A 20,699-nucleotide genomic window follows, 5' to 3' on the forward strand; every position below is an offset into this window, starting at 1 on the left:
AAATGCACAGTGCCATGGATCTTTGCGAAGATCTCAGACATTCTTTCGGAAGTCTTCACTTCCCAAGGTGAAAATGTGTCTTGCTTTGTTTTTCTAAAGACATTCTATAATCTAAGCCAGCACGAGCCAAGGAGTCTTTTTGACAGTCTGTTATGGGGACTATCCCCGAAAACTCCAAAATGGGTTCGTTTAATAAATTATTTGCTAATTTAAAGAAAAAAGAAAGACGCCCATTTCTTTTGGAGAATGGGAACTTGTAACCTCAGATGCGCATTTGTTTGACTTTTCTAAATTAGATGACAAAAGGAAGGAGCAATGAAGGAGGAAACCGAGTTTTTTTGTGCTCAAGACAAATTGATGCGGCCTGGGAGAGTTAGCTCTGAGCCATAATTAGCTTGTTCATTACAGGTGATGACGACGATGGTAGGTGTAGGAGTTGGATGGGCCTCAGATTTCATAAGTTCCCAAAATCACTCACTTTGCTGACTCCAAAACTACAGTGCATAGTCGGGCAGTGAAGTTGTGATGGGGTGTAGAACTACGTACTGTGTCGCAGGCTTTGTTGGAGTATTTGGTTGCGGTGAAGACTAATCTTGATTTCAGATGGTTCATAGACTTGGACAGTAAGAAGGTAAGCAATGGTGGCAGTCGACGACCAGGAAATAATGCAGGGATCAAGTCCCTGTGAAGAGAAAATCTTTGTACAGTTTGTCTCAGGCCCTTGAATCAGAAGGAAATTTCTAGGAATGATGTCTCGGATTGAGAATGTGTCGATGACAACATCATTATCTACAGAAACAATCTCTCTGTTTCAGAGCCGTCCATGTACCAAGCTGCCTACACATTTGGTAATTGAATCCCATTCATGAAGTTTTTTCCTTTCTTTCTTCTTTGCCTTCCCTTGAGCACATTCTCGTGTTATGTTGGATTTAGCATCCTTTTGGTCTTGAGCCACCTCTTCAAATTCCAACAAATGTTTTTAATGATGGACTTGGTTTTAAGGAAGCAATCTGTTCAATATCTCTTACTGTTACGTGTCCTCCATGTTGGCTGATTTGCAGACAGTTTTCCGGTGTGATTGCTTCACAAGGCAAGTGTACGACGAAGGAACCAAGAAAGTTGCTCTCTCAGTTGTCAGTGGGATAAATGGTGAACTTTAACCTCTTCTCCTTCCTTTTGGCATTGCTTGTTTTGTTGATATTTGCCTGAGATCGCAACCATCCGATGCTTAATGTTACAGCAAGTGTTTTTGCATATGGACAGACAAGTAGTGGAAAAACATACACTGTGATTGGAATTACTGAATACTCAATGGCAGATATATACAGCTACATAGAGAAGGTAACAAGTCACATGACACTTAAAGATCTCCATTTTCAATTGCAACTTCTTCCTCTAACATTTGCTTGTTAATAAAGACACTCTTGTTTCTCAATAGCACAAGGAAAGAGAATTCCTGTTGAAGTTTTCTGCAATGGAGATCTACGAGTCTGTGAGAGACCTCCTCAGTGCAGATAGTACTCCACTGAGACTCCTAGATTGTTAAATTATTGATCCAATTTCTAGAAACTTCATGAAAGATTTGAGCTAGAAAATTCAAGAAAAAACCTAGAAGAGTCTATGGAATTATCTCTGCAAATGGCAGAGATATTTACCTTAAAAAAGTCTATTGTTCAAGAAAAAATTGTAAAAGAAACTACTAAAAGATGGGCCCAAGACGGGGGAGTGCCACTATAAATAGGAAAGGAGGGGAGCGCAGCAGATAATAGAGCAAAAAGGTAAGCTCCTCCCCTTCCCTTTGTACTACAATAACTAAATAAAAAAAGTTTTCTTTTGTTCCCTTGTGCTCCTTTGCTACCACTCTCTATTATCACTTTGCCAATTATTTTCTTACCCACATTGTTCTTAGTTCTTTTGCTCTCTTGATAGTTCACATATAAAACACACTTGCACACACATTAAACACACGCTTCCGCAACTACCAACATAGATGATCCGGAGGTAAATTTCTTTGTACTATGCTGAGGAACCACGAGCTCATCCAACATCACCGTGAGAGCTATCTCTTTTGACAGAGGGGACTATAGTTGAGAAACTTACAGAGGAAACACTGAAGGACTGGAGCCACTTTCAAGAACTTCTTTCTTTGTGTGAAGGTAAGGACCAAGGCTATTCAGCCTTGTGTTGGATGAATTTCATGGTTGCCTACTATATGTAGCATTACAATGAAATGCTTAGGCTGATCATTTGGATTTCATAGCTCAAATACAGGTTGGAGAGACATGCCTTAACGAAGCTAGCTCAAGATCACATCAGATTCTCAGACTGGTAATGGTGAATTTTATCTGTTTTGTGGTCAATTCCCGTTAAAATGTGAAGGATTTATTGCTCATTGTTTCTGCTGCCAGACAGTCGAAAGTTCGGCTTGTGAGTTCTTGGGGAACAACAATTCAAGCACTCTTTCGGCTACTGTTGTATGAATATTCAGTACTTAACTTCAACCTATATACAGTTGCTGGGAGAATATAATAGTTTCTTTTGGCCACAGAACTTTGTGGATCTAGCAGGAAGTGAGCGTGCATCTCAGTCTTAGCAGCTGGTGCCAGGTTGAAAGAGGGCTGCCACATAAATCGCAGTTTGCTGACTTTGGGAACAGTTATCCGCTAGCTGAGGTTGGCCTTTCAGCTTGTTTTTTCGTTGTCTTCATCTTAGAGACCTTATAATTTGGTTGGACCATGCACTGACATGAACATAGAGCACCACTGCAATGCATTTTCTGTGCCAAAGGTCCATTTCTTACACTATACTGGTTTACCTGCATACACACATGTTATACAAATAACAACATCATGAACAACCAAGCCTTCTCCCACAAAGTAGGACAGGTTATACAGATCCTGTTATGCCATCGTGCTCTATTTCCTATCCTGCCTTCAGTAAAATCCAGATACTGAGCTCTGTTTACACTTTCGATCCCCCATCAGGGTTTGCGATTGCTGCCTGTGGCAGGTTTAGTATGTGACCTCCCACATGTTTAGTTCCATTTATGCTTGTCTGCCTACCTGTTGTGACAACCAAGTGCTCAGCGTTGCTCTCCTCTAGTAATTTCAAGTACCTCTTGTACCAAATGCTTGGGTCAATTCATTAGACATGATTTGGCCAAAAGAATTTGTTCTATCTGGTCTTTTTGGGTTTTTTTTTTTTTTGGGGGGGGTGGTGTTTGGTTTCTCAGGCATAAATTCCATTGCATAGTTGAAAATTGTTGTCTTGAGAGTAGGGGATTAGTTTTCAGGGCTATTGACTAAGTTCTTAGCCTTCAGCTCCGTATAGGTTACCATGCAGATTTTAGCATCAAGAAGAATAACTGTTTCAAAGCATAAGAAGTCAAGAGACTCGAGTAGTTGTTTAGGTTTGTTTGGAGCAAGTTTAAACTTTTCACATTTTCCTTTTCTTGTAGTGTTTGAAATTTGACTTTTATTGCACATTGAACATCTTAAAATTTTAAAACAAATGAATATTGACATGTGTGGTTGTGTAGACTTTTTTAATTTTTTTTTTTTTTTTTTAACTTAAAGTATCTTATATAAGTTTAAAAAAAAAATTATAGAAATTCAAAGCAAACCATCCATGATGATGTTTTACCAATTTTTCATCTTTGATTGTATGAACAGAACAGTTACTAATGTTAAGATCCTACAAGATATCGGAAGTTGCTGGAAGTATTGCAGTCTTAAGTTCTCTTTTCTTTCAATTTATCATTGACTTCTTTTTAAACTTTTGATTATTGATCAAGAACCATTTGAATGGCTCCAGCAAGGGAAGAAATGGACATATTCCTTTCCGAGATTCCAAACTGACTCGTATTCTGCAATCCTCACTGGGAGGAAATGCTAGAACTCCCATCATCTGTACAATGAGTCCAGCCCGAAGTCATGTTGAACGGTCACGAAATACACTATTGTTCGCCAGTTGTGCTAAAGAGGTCACCACAAATGCACAGGTCAATGTTGGTAAAGCATTTACAGAGAGAATTGGCTGGATTGGAGAGTGAGCTGAGAAATCCAGGATTAGCGTCTGTTTCATCTGATACTGCTGTGCTGCTTCGAGAAAAGGATCTCCGAATTGAGAAGGTGATAATTCTGCATTAGGCTTTTAATAATTCGATGTTTCTTATATTTTTTGAGGCTTTTCTCATTATCTATGGAAAAGGGAGGTACTTGTGTGTAATTATCATACATAAACTATCTTCCAACTTCCTCCTTAGTACGCTGCTGTGTCAGAAAGTCTATTATTTCTTTTGTACCGATGGTGAATTTCACCAGTTCCATTAGATTGAATATCCTTCAGTGCACAATACATGCAATTTCCATCTCAATTGACATCTCTTGCCCAAGCTCATCCACTTGAAAGTTCGTGTAAAAGTTGGTAATTTAGCTTGGGAACCTAAGACTTGACAGAGAATTTTAAGAGCAATATCTTCGCCCGGCGTTTTTGACCTTCCCCTGCAGAATGCATATTTTCCACAATTGCAAATTTTCTTCATCTCTCTCACCGTAGCATGTCCCTTTGGACCACTTCTAACATTCTGCACCTTTGGCAATAACCCACAGCTTCACCATTATGCTGTTAGCATTTATAGCTGTGACTTTCTCATCAGCTTTTCTTTTATGTTATTTATTTATTTTTCGGCAAAAAAGATAAGTAGAGGTTACTTGAGCGAACCTTCTGATTTACCTGGATGTCCAACTGATGCTTTCTGCAATCTTTTTCTCCGCAAAAATTGTGAGACTGTTGTATTAAATTACTTTGTTCCTTTAACATATTCATTCCATTTAAGTTATGCCATGATGCTGTCAACAGGCATCTACTTCAGAGCTAAAAGCATACAATCTTCGCTATTTGTTGTAATTTGGCATAGAAAATTGGATGGCCAGTAGGTTTATGTGCATTTTCCTTCGCTGGGATGAGTAATAACTTTAGGTGGTAGCAAAATCAGTTCTAATTTGTGAAGAGCTAATTATGCAGCTTATTAACCAGCCTTGGTGAGGGCTGAGCTCGTCGGATCTAGTGAGGCTTGGCCTCACCCAGCCTTGGCGAGGGCTGACTCGTTGGATCTGGTGGGGCCTCGCCCGCCGCTGCCGTCGCCTCGCCGGGCCGAGGTCGACCTCGTTGGCCGAGGAAGAAGAAGGTGAAAAAGGAAAAAGAAAAAAATAATTAAAAAATCGAAAAAAATATTAAAAAATTGCCTCGTCGGGTCGACTATCCCTCGCTAGCATCCATGTCAGCGCCGGCCGGCCAATTATGGCAGGATAGACCGAATTGATACAATTATAAAATGTTTAGGACTAAATTGGCCTAAAAAAAAGTTTAGGACTGAATTGGAACAATTATAATAGGTTTATGACTTTTTTGGTAATCCTCTAGAATTTGAGTTATATGACATGCTCGCTGCTTTTGTTAAATTCACTGTAGGGACATATTAATGTGGCACCCCTCGAACGGCCCCCGATCCGTTAGGGTCGCCACAGTTCACTTACCTTTCACTTTCCCTAATCACGTGTCACTCTGATACCATTTCAATTGCAGTGGGTCCATACAACCTGGGGGTTTACATCTTTTAGATCAGTCCCTTACGCAGCTCATATAATGGAAGCATATCTAACAACTCCCTTCCCTATGTTCAGAAAACGATGCACACCAACTAAGACATTTATAGGTAAAAGCCGAACACTTTTATTTACTTAAACCAGATGGACATCATTCATCGGTACATCAAAATGCCGTAATCTTCTATACTCGGCTATACTTCAAAAGATGACAGACATCTCCTCCAACAGTCGTATACTTAAAGTCCATCGATTAGTGTCGGCGTCCGAAAGTTCCTTCCTTTGCTATCCTCCTCCTCGCGGTCATATCCAACCACTTGATCCATCTACCGGGGGCAGTGGCAGCAGAGGTATCTTATCTAGTATGAAATGTTAATCCCCAAAAGGGGTGAGTACTGATATTGCTAGTATAAGTACCTAGAGGGGGTGAATAGGTATATAAATGATTTTTCTCTATAATTGCACAATAATAGACAGTTGATAGATTTGAGACAAACAATAATCAAAGTAAGACTGAGAGAAGGGAAGAGAAAATTGAACACGCGGTTTATAGTGGTTCGGCTTATTTCAAGCCTACGTCCACTCTTCTGCACTGACAGCCTATTGGCTGGATTCCACTATGAACAAAGAGATGTTACAGCGTTGTTCTCCCTTGATTTCTCGATGTAGATGATCTACCACACTCGCCAAGGTATCACTAAGTATAGACACTCTTTGTGTATACAATTTCGCTCAAAAATGTATCGACTAATAATCAAGGTGCTTCGTACTGAATTTCTCTATCGATCATGCACTAAAGCAACTAGAACGTCTTCCTTTTATACTCCTTTATGCCATCATACCCGTTGGCACTTACCAAAGGAATTCCTCCAATTTACCCGTTGGACGGAATCAATCAAGAAGATCATTCGAGCTATTAAAGGAACCTGACGATAGCCCATCAATCATGTTCGCCCATACAACCAGGATCTTGGTTTCCAAGGATAGAACCTTCCAAGAATATTTCGTCGACCATCGGATCTTCAAACGATCTTGATTACGAATAAAAGAATCCGTTATTTTTATCCAGCCAAGAGATCTTCTCCGAGGATAGGACTAAATCCTCAACCAAATACTTCGGCTCGGGATTGCCTTCGTCACCGGATTAGAAAAAGCTCAAATGAGAATAGTCTTGAGTCTTGAGTCTTGAGTGCCGAGTCTCGGTGATCCGAAAGTCTTTAGACTCTAAACAAAGGTCCGTATTTATCCGTACTAGAATGATAAAAACGTTTTGTCGCTTCAAAATGTTCTAGAAAGATTTCTCCAACAATCTCCCCTTTTTATGGTGACAAAAATTTTCTGTAGATTTGAACAACTTTGACCTGCAAAACATTACTCAAGCAATATGGCTATCTCATAAAGATAATAAATCAACCAGACTCTGCATCCACAGAAAATCGGTTAGTCTTTCATGAGTAAGACCATACAACAACACTTGATATAAATGCAAACAGTCAAACATCAAAATCCACACCCAAGTCAGTCAAATTCAAGTTCACACTCAAGTCATACTCAAAAACAAACATTCAAACACAAAAGAAATTTAAACAAAAGAAATTTAAAGTCAAAGTTTAAAGAGTTCAAAGTTGCAATTCTCCCCTTTTGTCAACATTAAAAAGGTGAGAAAAGAATCAAGTCCGCTTGGGAATGCGCACAACTGAAATCTCCCATCGACCGTATGATGCCTTCCAGCCTCTTCAAGTCTTCCCGTAGATGAGCCACTTCTTCTCCTTTGGCATTGGCTTGAATTTGAAGAGCGAGGTCTTTCATTTCATCCGCTAAGGTAACATAAGATGCTTGTCCATCATTCTTTAGGACTTGAAGTTCACAAAATCAGAGCATAGATTTGACCCCGCATTTCCAAAAGAACATCAAGGATACGACGAAAATCTGCTGTATTGTCCGTCCGTGTGCTCGCATTTGCTCTCGGATGGATTGAAGGCGACGATGGAACTTCGGTGTAATCGAGCAGATTTGGTGTTGACGTATCATGTCCTTCCTCGGCATTTGAGAAGCCTGAAAATCTTCTGGATTTGCTGGTGAGCGACTCACACCTTCACCGTTGACAGCATGTGGTGTAGTCCTTCCTTGCTCGCCATCTCCCCCGTCTCTAGGACCTCAATTGGGAAAGAGTGATGATCATGCTCTTCAGCGTCTTGATTCCCTTTCTCTCCGGCTTCATCTGCAGACTTTTCTTTCACTGCTTCTCCTTCTTCTTCAGCTTCTTTCTCTTCGTCTTGTTGCTCCTCTGCTTCTCTATTCTTTGCTTGTCCCTCTTCTTTTCTCTGTTCTTTTTCCTCTCGCTTTCTTTTCCTTTCTTCGTCATTCTCGTTGATTCGGTGCGTAACGTCCGGTCCTTTTCAATGCAGATAGTGAGATCTTCCTCTTCATCTTCATCCTCCAAGATAAGATTTCTTATCTTTTTGGATGGAGCACCCATGGGCTCCTTCCCTTTTCTCTTTGATGCATAAGATACTGGAGTCTTTACTTTGAACTTCTCAATTACCTTATTAAGCTCTTTTAGACGCATTTTTGTCAGCATTTTCAAACCCACCACCATTTTGTCGCATGGTCGAACACAAAGAGTATGTGGAGGTTCAATGTTCAAGTGTCTGAAAATCTTGGTCACAAGACCTAGATAAGGCAATTGGCCCTTGTCCGTCACCATTGCTCTGTACATGTGAAAGATAATGGTGTGAGGGAGAGAGAACTTCTTCCCGAATTGATCGCGTACATCAATTTCGCCTCGAGTTAGACACGCGGTCTTGGATGTAGACTTTGGCCTAATACAGTTGATCACAATTTTGTGAAGCAAGATGTTGATGGCACGCATTCTTGTGTAGGTAATTCTTCCCTCTGTATTCTTGTCTTTGACAAGCTCCAGTGTAGTACGAGCAATCGAAACTTTGATTGGTTGATAGCGTCCTCTTTCAACTCCAATTATATCTGCCAACATGTCCACATCTACCACATAGACTTGGTCTCGAACACTGAAGGATATTCTATTCGCATCTAAAAAGCTAAGATTCGAATAGAAGTATGCTGTCAATTGCGCATAACCATCTGTGGTGTCGGAGCAAAATTGCTCAAGTTGAAGCAGATTGAACTTCTCCCTTAAGTTCACATTAATGGCATCCAAGAAATCGAAATCAACACTCCTAGGGTTTATCACCCTCGTTTCAATACCAAGAACAGATTCTCCTGTTCCTTCGATTTAAACAAATCCATCATTTTTCCCTTCACCTTCGCAAAGAACACCCATTCTAGGTTGAAATTCACCGAACATTTTATCATCATCGTTCCCGTCGCCGATTCGTCCCGATACACGAGGGTCACTTGGAATGTTCGCAAGTGCTTCCTCAGCCTTTCCTTTGGGAGCAATTCCCAAATCCTCCATTCGTCGCAAAAAGATATACTCATTCCCATAATTCTTATCTTTAAGGAAATCATCTACGTAGTTCAGCGGAGTCCCAATGCTTTTCAACGCACGATAGAGCTTGTAAATAAAAGAGGGTTTTTGGACTCTTACTGGGTTTGCATCCTCGATTATTTCTTCCTTCGGTTGTTGACCCGCACCTTGTGGGGTAGATGGTGAAGAGTGACGTGGTGGAGAGTGAATAGGGCTCTCGTTGCGACTGCAATTCTTCCTCTTCGGTGAGATCGAAATGGGTAGGCCCCTCCTCATTCTCTCGTGGTCCCCTGTTCGCGATTCTTGAAGACTTTCTCGAAGAAGACATCCTTCCTTGTCGTTGAAAGATTCCTTTACTCGCTTTCCCAAGAAAAGATGACAACTTTCTCGAAGATGAATACGAAGTAGAGACATGATTGGGAGGAGAATGCCTTTTTAGGGTTTTGAAGTTTAAGTGAGGAAAACTGTATATATATAACTCGCCTTAAAAAGAAAAAAAACCAATCGGCACAAAGGAAAATGAATGACGCCTTTTTTAAAATCGATAACTCCAAATAGAAGTTAATCTTTTTAAAAGACAAGATTTAGTTTTTCACGGAAATTATAAATTAACCGAACTAATGATCGTACCTTTTCGAGATTGAGTATAATAACAACTTACGCCTATAGCCATGAATGTCTGAGTCTGAGGGTTGGAGAGTCTCTAGACTTTAACTTCCTCAAGCTTCAAAATGTTGAGTCTGGAACGGATAAAATCGAATTGATTTTTCTCCAAAGGCTTTGTGAATATATCCGCTAGTTGATTTTTTGAATCAACAAATTGAAACGAAATTTCTCCATTTTGAACATGATCTCTAATGAAATGATGTCGAATCTCTATATGCTTTGCTCTTGAGTGAAGGATTGGATTTTTAGTGAGATTGATTGCGCTGGTGTTGTCACATCTAATCTCTCGTGCATGAGTCTTCAATTCCAAAGTCTTGTAGCTGTAGTTTTATCCATAGAATTTGCGAACAGCAACTTCCAAGATCTACATACTCGCTTTCGTTGTTGAGAGAGCCACAAAGGCTTTGTTTCCTTGAAAACCAAGACACCGTCCCCGCTTCCAAGCAACCGGCAAGTTCCCAAGTGCTCTTTTCTATCAACTCGCAACCGGCTAGATCTGCGTCTGAATATCCCATAAGATTAAAGTCTCCTTCTTAGGATACCAAAGACCAATGCTTGAAGATGAAGCAATGTATTTAATAATACATTTCACAGCACTGAGATGGGATTCTCTAGGATCCGATTGAAACCTAGCACGATGTAAACACTCAACAAAATGTTAGGTCTAGAAGCAGTAAGATAAAGAAGTGAGCCAATGATGCTCCCGCAGCTTTTGATCAACTTTCTTCCCTTCTTCATCTTTGTCTATCTTCAAAGAACTTGACATCGGTATGTCGATCTTTTGCACTTTTCCAGTCCAAATTTTTTAACAAGATCATTAGCATATTTTTCTTGATAAATAAAAGTTCCTTCCTTCAATTGTTTTACTTGAAGACCAAGAAAGAATGTTAACTCTCCCATCATACTCATTTCAAACTCATCCCGCATAGACTTAGAAAATTTCTTGCACGGACTTTCATTAGAGGATCCAAAAAATAATATCATCCACATATATTTGAACAAGTAAAAAACTTTTGTTTTCCTTTTTGATAAATAATGTAGTATCTACTTTACCTTTGACAAAACCATTATGTATTAAGAACTTACTTAGTCTGTCGTACCAAGCTCGAGGTGCTTGCTTTAGACCATACAAGGCATTTTTCAGTCTGAAGACTGAGTCTGGCTTCTTTGGGTCTTCAAACCCTGGTGGTTGTTCCACATAAACTTCCTCATGGATAAATCCATTTAGGAAGGCACTTTTGACGTCCATTTGGAATAACCTAAAATTTTTATAACAAGCAAACGCAAGTAATAGTCAAATAGCTTCTAACCTTGCTACTGGTGCGTAAGTCTCACCATAGTCTGTTCCTTCTTCCTGCGTATATCCCTTGGCCACGAGTCTTGCTTTGTTTCGTACGACTCTTTCTTTCTCATTCATCTTGTTCCCGAACACCCATTTAGCTCCACAACAGTTTTACCTTTTGGTTTAGATGTCAATTCCAGGACATCATTAATGTTGAACTTTCTCGAGCTCTTCTTGCATAGCTTCAATCCAGCTTTCATCGATAAAGCTTCTTCTATGCTCTTTGGTTCAATTTCGAAATGAGAGCCACAAAGACTAGACTCTTCACGCCTTTTGGATCTAGTGCGAATTCCTTCATTAATTTCGCCGATAATGAGATCTTTGGGATGACCGGACTTATGCTTCCAAGCATTGGTTGATTTGTCCGGTTGATGATCTCTTTCTTTATTTGAATCTTCACGAACAGCTTGATGCTGGTCTTCCGAGTCCGAGATGCTTCTTGAGTTGTAAGCTTTGGAGGGTCTCTGAGCAGTTCAAACTCTTCATGATGAGTCCGACCGGATTCATCTTGCGTAGAGTCTTGAAATTTGACATTCATTGATTCCTCCACGTGAGACCGGCTCTTCTTGTTATAGACTCGTAGGCTTTGCTTGATGTAGAATATCCAAGGAAGATGCCTTCATCTCGATCTTTCTTCAAACTTACCAACTCGATCTTTTGCATTTTTCAATATAAAGCATTTGCAACCGAACACATGAAAGTATGAAACAATAGGCTTATTACCTTTGAATAACTCATAAGGGGTTTTCTCTAGAATAGGTCTTAAGAAGACTCTATTGATGATATAGCACGCTGTTGACACAGCTTCAGCCCAAAATCGTGAAGAAATCTTACTTTCAATTAAAAGAGTTCGAGCCATTTCTTGAAGAGATCTATTCTTTCTTTCCACAACTCCATTTTGCTAAGGAGTATTTGGAGAGGAGAACACATGCTTAAAGCCAGATTCATCACAAAATTTTGAAAAATCTTGATTTTCAAATTCACCTCCATGATCTCGTTCTTATACTTGAGATAACACATCATTTTTCATTTTGAACCTTTTAGCAAATTTTTCAAAATACAAGAAGGTTTTGGACTTACTTGCAAGGAAATATACCCAAGTAAAGCGGGAGTAATCGTCCACAATTACTAGGCACTATTTCTTACCTCCAATGCTCTGGGTTTTGGTTGGTCCGAAGAGATCCATATGCAGCAATTGTAGTACATGATTAGTAGAGACATGATTTATTGGCTTAAATGAATTTCTTACCTGCTTTCCCAGAATACATGGAGTGCATGGATCAAACTTTTGGTATGGTAATTTGGGTAGGTCTCGAACAAGCTGCTTTGATGAGATTTTGGCTAATTGCTTCATGTTGACATGACCAAGCTTTCTGTGCCATAAGCTTGCTTCGTCTTGAATTGAGATTAGGCATTGCGATTCATTTGGTTTCACATCCAGAAGATAGATATTTCCATGTCTTCGATCCATGAAAGACTCGAGTAGAGTCTTTATGGTTCCGTAACATGTTCCTTCTTGAAAGAAGATCTTAAAGCCGCATCACACAATTGGCTAATGCCGAGAAGATTGTAATGAGTCCTTCCACTAGGAAACATTACTTATTGTGAGATTTCCAATTTTCACAATTCCAAATCCCACAATACTTCCTTTGCTATTCCCTCCAAATGAAACTTTTCCACCATTTACTTGAACAAGCTTTATGAAGCAATTTGAGTCTCCTGTCATGTGTCTTGAGCATCCACTGTCAAGATACCACTTTACCTTTTTCTTGACGAAGACCTGCATTTAAAGGAGAGTCTCAAGCTTTCTTTGGTACCCAAATTTTCTTGGGTCCTTTGGTGTTAGTAAGATAAATAGTATTAGCCCATACTTTCTTAACAGTTTCCAAACCATAGGACACTCTTTTTCAAAGTGATCCTGACCTTGCACTTTAAACACCCGAGGGCATTTCGACCCTCTGCCGACTTTACAAAAACTTTCTTGAAATGATTTTTGTAAGCCTCTCTCGAGGGTCTTTCCTTAATTCTTTCTTTTACTTTAGGAAAATCAATCAAGGGAATTGTTTCTCGCTGTCATACCTAGACCGGACTTATTGAAGTAAGGTCTTTGAGCCGAAAGAATTTTTTCAAGTTTTTCGACCCTATTGAAAATTTCTTTGAAATATTTGATAAGTCAGTTTTTAAAAGGGCATTTTCTTTCAAAAGATTATCTTCATTTTCTTTAAGAGTGGAAACATTCAAGTCTAAACTTTTAACTCTTTCTTCTAAAACGTTTTCCTTTTGTTTTAGAGTTGAGTTTTCCTTTTAAGTTCGGAAATTCTTTTGAGAGAAGTCTTAAGACTAAAACACAGCTTCATCAATGTATTTAGAAACTTTGACAGAATTTTAAAATTACTTGTCTCAAATTCACTTGTCTAAGTCTAATCCAGAATTGAGTCCGAGTCCGATTGTGCCATCGATTAGGTTGGCATATTCATTATCACTTTCTTCACACTCGTATCACCCGTGTTTCGGCTTTAAGAGCTTTTCGAAACTTTTCAGCTTTTCTTCTTTCTTCTTCGAAGAGGACAAGCTGGTCCGATGTGTCCCTTTTTCTTACATTCAAAGCAAACTACATCTTTGTTTGGTTCCTCATCATCAACAGACTTGGTCTGCTGTCTTTGAAAACTTTGTTTCTTTGAGTTGAACCTTCTTCCTTTTCTATTCATTTTTCTGAATCTTCTTATCATGAGAGCAAGCTCCTCATCGTCCATATCATCTTCGAATCTGTATCATCGAATCATCATTTGATTTTAATGCAATGGATTTCTTACCTTTTGGATCTTCGTCTTCATTAATTGCCCACTTCATAAGATCAAGAGTTCCAATCAGCTCGTCGACGATAATGGCATAATTCTTTGCGTCTCTTATTGAAGTCTTTATGTGATTCCAATCCTTGGAGAGTCCACGCAGAGCTTGTTTACCTTCATGGGATCTGAAATTGTTTGTCCTTGATTCTCAAGACCATTGACAATATCTGTAAAACGGCTAAACATGTCGCTTATAGATTCTCCCGGGTTTCATTTTGAAGGCTTCATATTGACCGAGGAGAATGTTAATTCTGGTTTCCTTCACTCGATCTGTTCCTTCATAGGTGATATGTAATATGTCCCAAACTTCTTTTGCTGTAACACAATAAGATATTCCGTTATATTCAGTTGGTGACAAAGCACAATATAAAGAGTAAATTGCTTTTGCATCGAGTGCTTGTCTCTTGATTATCTCTTCCTGAGTCATTCCGCTGGTCTCAACAGTTTCTTTCCTTATTTCAGAGACTGATGCAGCTGTAGGAGTAATTCCTTTTTCTACAACGTCCCATTCCAGAGGATCGTTTGATTGTAGGAAAGCTTTCATCTTGTTCTTCCAGATGTTGTAATCATTCCCATCAAAGTAGGGTGGTCTGGTATTGCTTTGCCCTTCCACCAGCCTTGGTGCTAGCATACTAGCCATGGATCTTTTACTCTGAAGTAAAACACTTCAAATAAAGTGAGTACACAAGCTCTGATACCAATTGATATAGCTAGTATAAGTACCTAGAGGGGGTGAATAGGTATATAAATGATTTTTCTCTATAATTGCACAATAATAAATACATGTTGATAGATTTGAGACAAACAATAATCAAAGTAAGACTGAGAGAAGGGAAGAGAAAATTGAACACGCGGTTTATAGTGGTTCGGCTTATTTCAAGCCTACGTCCACTCTTCTGCACTAACAGCCTATTGGCTGGATTCCACTATGAACAAAGAGATGTTATAGCGTTGTTCTCCCTTGATTTCTGGTGTAGATGATCTACCACACTCGCTCAAGGTATCACTAAGTATAGACACTCTTTGTGTATACAATTTCGCTCAAAAATGTATCGACTAATAATCAAGGTGCTTCGACTGAATTTCTCTATCGATCATGCACTAAAGCAACTAGAACGTCTTCCTTTTATACTCCTTTATGCCATCATACCCGTTGGCACTTACCAAAGGAATTCCTCCAATCTACCCGTTGGACGGAATCAATCAAGAAGATCATTCGAGCTATTAAAGGAACCTGACGATAGCCCATCAATCTTGTTCGCCCATACAACCAGGATCTTGGTTTCCAAGAATAGAACCTTCCAAGAATATTTCGTCGGCCATCGGATCTTCAAACGATCTTGATTACGAATAAAAGAATCCGTTATTTTTATCCAGCCAAGAGATCTTCTCTAGAGGATAGGACTAAATCCTCAACCAAATACTTCGGCTCTGGATTGCCTTCGTCACTAAAAAACTGTCAATGAGAATAGTCTTGAGTCTTGAGTCTTGAGTGCTGAGTCTGGTGATCTGAAAGTCTTTAGACTCTAAATAGAAGGACTGTATTTATCCAGACTAGACTGATAGAAACGTTTTGTCAGCTTCAAAATGTTCTGGAAAGATTTCTCCAACAAGTACAACCACTCAGCAGTAAAGATCCACCAAACTACTCAATGCATCAAACAAAATAATCAAGGTATCATGAGCAAAGCACATATCATTTATGCATTCAAGCATACCTTACCTTGTAGCCATGCATATATCACCATGCCATATGTGTATATACCACAATGCAGTTATCATTAAGCATTCATGCATATATCACCATGTCATATGTGCATATATCACCATGCACTTATCATCAAGCATTCATGCATATATTTCCATGCCATATGTGCATATACCACCATGCACATATCATCAATCATTCATGCATATATCACAATGCCATATGTACATATATCACCATGCTATCAAGCATACATCACTATGAGATCCATTCATGCCTTCATGATCGCATTTTCAATATAAAATAGCATTAATTTACTTTCATAAGCAGATCATGCATCATGCCATATGCATACACCCATGCACATGATTCACTTTCAATTCTTATATTTCACAAGGATCTCATCAATTTTTCTTCCCAGGGACCAATGTTTGCATCCCACAAGTTATCGCTCGCACCCAACCTGGCATCACGAGGAACCTCCGGCACACACCTCCGGGCATCCGGCACCCTCACATTCTAGGCATCTCGTATCCCAACTAGAATCATGAAGAATCCCCCCAGCACACACCTCCGGGGCTTCTGGGATTACGTACCCACATACCACTAGGAATTCACCCTGGAATTACGTTCCGTATACCACCGGGCATCTCGAAACTCCCGAGGACATCCGGCACCCCCATATCCCGGGCATCCTGACACTCCCAGGGCATTGTCGGCTCACACCTCTGAAAGTATCATCATTTATCATAATTCATACTCATATTTGTGTCTCAATATCAACATGGCACATGATGTGATGGCAACAAAGTCAATTCAGCTTTTGATCTTATATGTAATGCCAAATATCATCACATGTGCAGTAAGATTCAATCACTCAAAACAATATAATTCTTGGGGCTCATACAAAATATAATAGTCCATGCATTACAGCTTTTGAAATTCGCACAATCCAGCTTGCACAGTTTTAGAAAACATTTTAATTAAATATCCAAATGACTCTAAAAAATTATGAAATTCGAACATGTAATAGTCAAGACATAAAGGCAGATATTTTATGAAGAACACTACACCAAAAGATCTCCATATAGTTCAATACAGACCACGCATCACAGCACTACTAATTCTGTCCGTTCCACTTGCACAGTTTTTGAAACATTTTTGGTTAAATAGGCAAATGAACTTCAACATTTACGAAATTTGAATATGTTGTAGGCAAGACATAAATAAAGATATTTCATGCAGAAAATTTTTCCAAAATAATCTCATACAAAACGGTATAGACCACGCATTGCAACATTACCAAGTCCGAACACATCAGATTGCACAGTTTTAAAAAAAATTCGATTAAATACACAAATGACATTTAAAAATTATGAGATTCGACTATATGATAGCCAATACCATAAGGTAAATACTTCGTAAAGACATCAAAGTCATATTCGTCCTAGGTAATTAAATATAGGCGGTTAAAACTTCTGTTCCTAGTACCGAAATTTCCAGATCTAACCATCTCCGAAAGACCACGATTTCACCTATCTAATCTTGTTTTTTTTTTCTAAATTTTTTATATGTTCTACCTCAAGAAGTACACTACAACTTTTATTAAGAGATCAAGGTGATATTTTCACAATAAGGTTACTTTACGGACCACGAAACCACTGAAGGTCAGCACAACGAATTCCAGATCTGGTCTCTCCAAAGATAAATCATTTCACTAAACATTTCTTGTTCGTTTTGCCTCAAATTTTATTATTTTGTTCTTCAAAGTATTCTCTACAACTTTCATGAAGAAATCAAAACAAGATTCCGACTAAAATGTCACATGCAACACACAATCTCCTAGACGGTCGGACTGGTCTGTCCAGAAACAGCATGCATGGCCAACGAATCTCTCTCTCCATAGCTCTGACATAGCTCCGAAATTTCATCCCATCTACCACAACCAAGACTTACCATCTACTACACATACACACAGCAATGCAAAGGGTAGGCTTTAGGACTTCACTTGCCTCAAATCAAAGGAAAACACAGCAAGAACGACGGCAAAGTGGCGAACGGACGGCGGACGATCGTCCTCCTTCTCTTGCACGCACGGCTTCTCTCTTTCCCTCTCCCTCTCTCTCAATTCCCTTTCTCTCTTGGACGGTAACTCTCTCTCTCTCTGAATAAAACCCTTGCATGCTTCCACTTTTGCATGGAGGACACTTGTTCCCAAGAAGGAGACAAGTGTCTCCCTTGCCGAAGACACTTGGAGGAGGCCATTTGGCTCCTCCCCCCCTCCTTGCGTCGACAACTCCATGGGCTCTATGGGCCGGGCCTCTTGGCCCACTTTAGGCCCAACACACTTGGGCCTAGAGTCCAAACTTAAATGGTCCAAGTTTATTTTTAATAATACATCTTAACCCTCATTTAAATAAATACCTAATTGCATAATAAAATGGCCAAAAGACATTGTGACATTAATCCATAAAATCAAATCTATAAAGTGCATAGTCAAGGACAAAGTCTTCTTTATCAAATTGTCCTATAGCACCAACCTTGATCATCCATTAACATAAGATGTATTTCTATCCAAATAATTCTCCATTAAAATACTCGGCATTAATCTATTAAAATTCTTTGGTCTAAAGGCCATTAATAACACTTCCATCACCTTTTCAAAGGTCGTAATGCATCCAAAGGTTGCCATGAAATTTTGGGATGCCACATATTAAGTCTAGGATTTTATCATGTTGAACAGCATACAAGATCTTCGTCGTGAGAGACAGATGCTCATCGAGCTGTTGCAAAAGAAGCTCACCAGGAAAGATAGAGAGATGCTCTTCCAAACTTGGGGGATCGGTTTGAATACCAAGCATAGAAATTTGCAGTTAGCCCACCTGTTGTGGTCCGACACAGAAGATATGGACCATGTGGCCGAGAGTGCCAAAATTGTTGCAAAGCTTGTTGGTTTTGTTCAGCCAGAGGAAGCTTCCAAGGAGATGTTTGGCCTCAACTTTACTCCTTGGCGATCAAGCACAAAACTTCGTAAGTGGAAAAGCACTATGATGTCTTTCTTGTGAAGCTTTGTTTTGGATGCTATTACTTTTGCGGAATGGTGACAAAATCGTTCCTCCAACTATCTGAGATGGTACGAATTCCTTTTAACTGGTAATATCTATGTAATTTAGATGCAGGTCATTGTACAAAAGCTTTGTAATATACTCATCAACAAATGAGGGCTTGTAGGTCCTTTCACTGGTCATGGCTCTTTAACATATGTATTGGCGCATTGTAAAGGATAATTGTTTTATGATAATCAAAATGAAAAGGGTTACAAATATATATGTACTTAACCCTACTCATAACTAAGTTACTATTTTACCCTTATTACTCACAATATTTCTCAACACTCCCCCTCAAGTTGGGATATAGATATCAAATAATCCCAACTTGTTACATAAGACGCTCACTCTATTCCCCCATAGAGATTTTGTAAAAATGTCTACGAGTTGATCCTCCCACTTTGTGTGTTGAAGAATAACGCTACCTTTCTGAATTTTTTCTCGCACAAAATGACAATCAACCTCAATGTGCTTAGTTCGCTTGTGGAAGAATGGATTATATGCAATATGAATAGCGGATTGATTATCACAATACAACACTGATGGATTTGACGGTGATATTCTAATCTCTGATAGTAACATTCTCAACCATAGTAATTCACTTGTCACATGTGCCATAGCACAATATTCAGCTTCAGCGCTTGATCGGGAAACTACATGCTATTTCTTGCTTTTCCATGCAACTAAATTACCCCCAAAAAACACACAATAGCCTGAAGTAGATCTCCTATCCATAGGACATTCGGTCGAGTCGGCATCAGAAAAGCTTGCAGTGTTTAGATGGCCATAATTCTTGAACTGTAGTCTTTTACCTGGCGCTCCCTTCAAATATTTGGCGATCTGAAGTACAGCATCCCAATGAGTGGTACGAGGAGAACTCATGAACTGACTTACTACACTAACCACGAAGGATATATCAAGTCTTGTAATAGTAAGATAGTTTAACTTACCAATTAATCTTCGATACTTTGCTAGATCATGTAGTAATTCTCCATGTTTAGCATCAAGTTTCATATTGGGATCCATAGGGGTATCGACTGGCTTTACTCCAAGAAATCCAACCTCGCCAAGGATGTCCAGTACATACTTTCATTGCGATAAATTGAAACCAGCATGTGAATAGGATACTTCAATACCAAGAAAGTATCGAAGACGTCCCGAGATATTTAATACTAAATTTTTTATGTAGAAATTGCTTAAGTTTTTGAATACCACTTGAATCATTGCTAGTAATGATGATATCATCCACATTTACAACTAGAAGGATACAACTAGTCGAAGACACAGAGCTAAAAACTGAATGATCTACCTGACACCGCTTTAATCCAAATTTGATAACTACATCACTAAATCTACCAAACCAAGCACAAGGAGATTGCTTAAGTCCATACAAAGCTTTGTGTAAACGACATACCACATTCTCCCCCTGAGCAATAAACCTAGGTGGTTGCTCTATGTTGACCTCCTCAGCCAAATCACCATGTAAAAAGGCACTTTTGACATCCAATTGATGAAGGATCCAGCCAAATTCCACAGCCAATGAAATGAAGACACGGACATAGGGAATTTTGGCCATGGGAGAGAAGGTGTCATTATAGTCGACACCATAAATTTAAGTATACCCATTCGCAACTAACCGTGCCTTCAATCGATTAAGAGTACCATCCAAGTGAACTTTAACAGTGAAAACCCAACGACAACCAACAGGTTGCTTATCAGTAGGTAAGGAAGTAAGTTGCTGAGTTTTGTTCTAAATTAGTGCCTGCATTTCATCTTCCATGGCACAACGCCAACCCGGATGAGGAAGAGCTTCAGCAACATTGCTAGGCACAGATATAGAAGACAACGACGAGACAAAGGTAGAGAAGATAGGAGATAAACGATCATAGGACAAAAAATTTGAAATAGGATGACGCGTACTAACACAATTAGAAAGACTAGAATAATGATCAACAGGACGACCAATACATGAA

The 20,699-nt window shown here is 39.2% G+C and overlaps 1 pseudogene; it reads left to right on the forward strand.

The window, feature by feature from the left end:
* Window positions 1–411: 411 nt before the first annotated feature.
* Window positions 412–2,593, forward strand: LOC120288818 (annotated as a pseudogene).
* Window positions 2,594–20,699: the final 18,106 nt, after the last annotated feature.

This window comes from Eucalyptus grandis, chromosome 10 (genome assembly GCF_016545825.1).
Source record: "Eucalyptus grandis isolate ANBG69807.140 chromosome 10, ASM1654582v1, whole genome shotgun sequence".
Lineage (NCBI taxonomy): Eukaryota > Viridiplantae > Streptophyta > Magnoliopsida > Myrtales > Myrtaceae > Eucalyptus > Eucalyptus grandis.